Source organism: Panicum hallii, chromosome 9, assembly GCF_002211085.1.
Source record: "Panicum hallii strain FIL2 chromosome 9, PHallii_v3.1, whole genome shotgun sequence".
NCBI classification, from domain to species: domain Eukaryota; kingdom Viridiplantae; phylum Streptophyta; class Magnoliopsida; order Poales; family Poaceae; genus Panicum; species Panicum hallii.
The window spans coordinates 35,515,596-35,520,403 of NC_038050.1; positions in this window are offsets into that span (position 1 = coordinate 35,515,596).

Genomic DNA, 4,808 nt, shown 5'->3' on the forward strand with positions numbered 1-4,808 from the left:
TTAGACCTAGCACTAGCACGTCGTCCCTGTACCTCCTTTTCAGCTTTACAAGCAAGATGGAACAAACGGGTTACGTTAGTATAATCTTTATACGCAAGAATGTCCTGAATTTCTCTATTTAACCCGCCCAAAAATCTAGCCGTAGCAGGTTCCTCCCCCTCCACTAAATTACAACGTAGCATACCCATTTGCAATTCCTGATGATATTCTTCTACACTTCTAGTGCCCTGCCTCAATTGTTGTAACTTATGTAACAGATCACGTGCATAGTAAGAAGGAACGAATCTAGCCCGCATGACCCGTTTCAAAGCATCCCAAGTTTGTGGCATGTCATCAGCATTTTTCTTGCCATGTTCTATCCACCAAACAGAAGCAAAATCAGTGAACTCACTAGTAGCAGCCCTAACACGTGCATTCTCAGGAAAATCATGGCATGCAAACTTTTGATCAACAGCAATTTCCCATGTAATGTATGCATTAGGGTCATATGTACCATCAAAAGGAGGTATCTTAAATTTAATCTTGCTGAAAGCATCATCATTGTTGCGTACCTCACGACGGCGAAAACCACCCATACCTCTACGATTAGTGCATAGCCGGCGGTGATGGCGAGCGTCTTGTTCATCCTGTTCAGTATCAGCAATATATTCATCCGCCCAATCATCACGTTGTTCATTGGTCTTCGCATGGAGCTCATCAAAACGCCGCAAAAGAGCAGCGAGACTCTTGTCAATATTGCCGACCACTGTCTCTAGGCCCGTAAGCTTGGTGTTGGTGGCAATCTGTGTAGCCTCCAATTGTCCAATCTTGTCATTCGTCACCTGCATATTATTATCAAGTCCCTCTGTGTGCCGCTGCACTTGCCTTTCAAAATGTTGTATGATGCCCCTGGTACGTGGAGACTGATGTAAGCTATGATCCTCCTCCTCGGAGCCTGCCATGGTGAGAAACATAAGGACAACAAGAAAAACAAGTGAAGTAGAAAATCCCAACAACTAATAGGGTGTAGCTACTGCAAGGCACTCACTCTCAACCTGTTGCACAAGTTCTTACCTTCTTACCTTGCTGCTAGGAGGGGACGGCAACCAACAAGTCCGCAACCATGGAATGAAGTGTATTAGCGCTGCAGCAACAAGACCTATGGAGCTGTAGTCGGATATGTGGAGCTGTAGGTGGGCTGGAACGAGGAAGTACTAGCACCACGTTAGTCACAAAAGCAAGCTAAATAATTGTTCAACGGTGGTACTGTGCTAGTCCTAGTCTAGACCGTGCTAGAGACGCGAGCCTGGACACAAAGGAAGTCACAAAGCACCACTCCGAACAGAAGGGAAAACAAACGCAATGAATTAGCCCCTTACTTCTTTTTTTTCTTTTCTTTTTTTTAACACTGATCCATTTTTTTCTTTTTTTTCAGGGGAACCACAAAAACATATTCTATAAATAAAGGAATACAAGTGAGCAAATCACCACACACGCTTTTTCCACTCTCTCTCTCTCTCTCTCTCTCTCTGGAGTAGGCCGAACACTTAAATATATGTGGGAAGTGTTATTGCCTCTAGTGCACAGTTTGGACTTAGATTCAGCCAGCACCGAATTCAACTTAGACTTAATAACAAAGAGGCACTGATTCCAACTCGGACTTGATAACAAAGAGACACTCAGATTCGGCAACCGCAAGATGAAGAAGCTACCCGAATTCAAGTTGGTCTCGACCAACACGCGCTTAACCGATTCCAAGTCGAACTTGACAGCCAGTGTATTCTGAGTCGGCCAAAACAGTGATGAAAAGGCAGTGTACGTGACCAAACGTGACAAGAACTCGAAACTCTAAAGGACTACAACTAAGACCAGCAACTCGACACAACCGATGCAACTGAAAACTCAACAAGCCCTAACTAAGCAGTACTAGTAAAGGCTCAAAAGGGTCTATAGGATTGCGGTGGGAAAAAAATTCTACTATTTTTGGCTTTTTCTGGACTGTAGAAAAATAAAAATAGCGAAGGATTGGAAGTCTCTCACCGAACAACATTGCTCTGATTACCAACTGATGTGAACCCGTTAGGGTTTGTTCCTGATCTTTCGATGAGAGGCGTGGAATAACTCGATTGATGGAGGAGACGACATTCACGGCCCGACTACAGCCCTCCAAGGATGTTGCGCCTTAGCAACCGATATACCACCTCCTTTGGTTGCCGCGATCTTGTGGAGCGCGACACCCGGCCACTAGGGTACTCATTCTGAAAGCAATCGAAGAATTAGCAAGAATAAGTAGAACAAGTACTGAAATTACAAGATGTAATTGAAGGTCTCAAACCAAATCTCAATTATGATGGGGTTCCAAAAACAAGTGGACGGGCGGCTGGATCAGCACGCGCGTCTACAAGGAAGTAGCAAAAGCTAAACTTGCATCTAACAAAACCTGAGTGTTCTTGACGGCAGCTAAAGGTTATAAAAAAGTGAGAGAACGACCACAAGGGTGCTGGGGTCATGTTCCAACCCTAGAACGCATCCGTCTTGGACTCAACTTGATACACGGCCCGTTGGGTCAAATTAGGGTGACGCAGCACCGTGGCTGAAAAGGACTCTGTAGTAAATCTAGGATTGCGGTTGACTCCGAACAGATATGGAGGTGATTCCAGATCCGTTGGAAATTAGATTTGATAAGCTTTCCAAAAAGTACTCAACCAACCAAAACGGAGTCCGGATGAAGTCGTGGCAGCCGTCACAAGTCGTGTCTGTCCTGCAGTCCGAATCCAGCCTGCGCGATGCCTCTTCCCTTTGGATCCAATCCATTGTTCCTGAGTAAAACAAGAGTGCACGTGTCTCCAATCTCTAAATATGATGAACCTAAGCTTAAGAGTGAACTTACTTGATGGGTAAGCCGACGAGCATGAGCGCGAGTAATAGGACCAAGAGGTGTTGTTGAAGTAGATACTGGTGTAGGTGTGGATATATCGTTAGTGGCGATGTCCTCATCAGTAATCCCCCTGAGGACTCTACTCTGCCTGTGCCATGGCACTATGCTCTTCCCGATGCTTGGTCCGTAGAGTGGGATCCGTCCCCGGCCAACACAGGCCCTTCCGAGTGATGTCGAGCCTGGGCTTAGCTCAACACCCATTGTACGATGTCTGGTAGTGTCGCATTTTGTTCCTCCGCTGCAGATACTTTAACCTAAACAGTGTTACACCCATTCGTACTAGCTAGGTTTTGCTACAATGTTTGAATACTAATGTAATATTATGCTTGTGATGTAAAAATGGTTGGCATTTGTATCTCTGGACTCGCCTTCATGCGAGGTACATTGTTTTGATCCTGAGTTAGGTGGTTTTATCGGAACTTTACCCGACAGACCATGGGGTTACTGTAACACCCTAAGGTAATTTCCTTAAATTTTAATGAATTTATTTTGGCTCAAATGGAATTTCCAGGTTTTTCTTTAATTAGTGCGGCATTTAAAGTAATTAAAAACACAAGAAAATAAAATTTATTATAAGAGCAACATGTTTGTGCATTCATGCTGGTGCATTGTTTTATTTGTGTTGGGTTTGAATTCAAATTTATTTGAATTCAAATAGTTGGTTTGAATGTTGGAGTGTAGAAAAGAAAAATGAAAGAAGAAAAGGAAAAAGAAGGAGCAGCCCATTTCCTTCTCTCAGCCCGGCCCATCTCTTTTCCCTCTCCTTCTCCCGCATGGGCCACGGCGGCCCAGCTCCCCTCCCACCCCCCTCGGGCCCCTCTCTCTCTCCCTTTCCCTCGCGTGGGCCGTGCCCCGGCCCACTTCCTCCCAGCCCGAGCCGCTCTCCCCTCCCTCCTCCCTCTCTCACTGACCGCTGGCCCCGGCTTGTCAGCGTCTTCTTTTTCCCCTCCCCTTCTTCCTCCCCGGCAACGGCCTCCGATATCCCCGGCGAGCTTCTTCCCCTAGGCCCGCACGCCGAGGCAGCGCCGCCGCCCTACAAAAGTGAAGCGTCCCCCCATCAGGGAAGACTTAAAAGTGTTACTTTATCAGTCCCAGGAGGCTGATAACACTTTTATTACACCAGATGGTTCATCACCGTACAACTCTTCGCGGTAATGGGCAGTGAAGCGCCACTATCGCGAGGATTACAACAAGAACCCATACTACTACACTAACTACGTAAAGGGAATCATCAGAGTCTTGTGCCATGCGGAGCTCCAACGGTGACCTCACCCACAGGCAAGACTGGGTGCAGGACGGAACCCTACTCGTCGTCTTCGGGGATGTAGTCGGGATCTTCCACTGTAAAAGTAAGAATGGGGTGAGTACGAACGTACTCAGCAAGTCCAACCACACCCACGGAGGGGGTATAACAGAAATTAATGCACAGGACTATCCAAGGATAAGGTTATGGTTCATTTGCGGAAAACACGGTTATATGCAGGGGTTCGTTTTTAAAACATTTCCAAAACAAGTTTTCTAGTACCAAGGAGCACACGGTGTTGATCCTCATGGATCCAAGTTCTAAACTGCTACCGGACTCCCCGTCCGCCGTGGCACAACTGCCGGACACTTTCCAAACAACTCACACCAGCTCAACCATTCCCAGAGAAAAACACTAGTTATGTGACCACACCGTAACTTGCCCAATACCGTGGGCACGGCTATTCGAATAGATATTAACTCTGCAGAGGTGTGCAACTTTACCCACAGGTGGGGTACCACAACACGATCACCTTAGTGACGGTGCAGATCCCAACAAAGCCATTACCCACCTTAGCTAGACCTGACTAGCCATCACGGGATCCATCAAGGGGTTATTCGACCTATCTCCGAGGTTTAACCGGGGCAT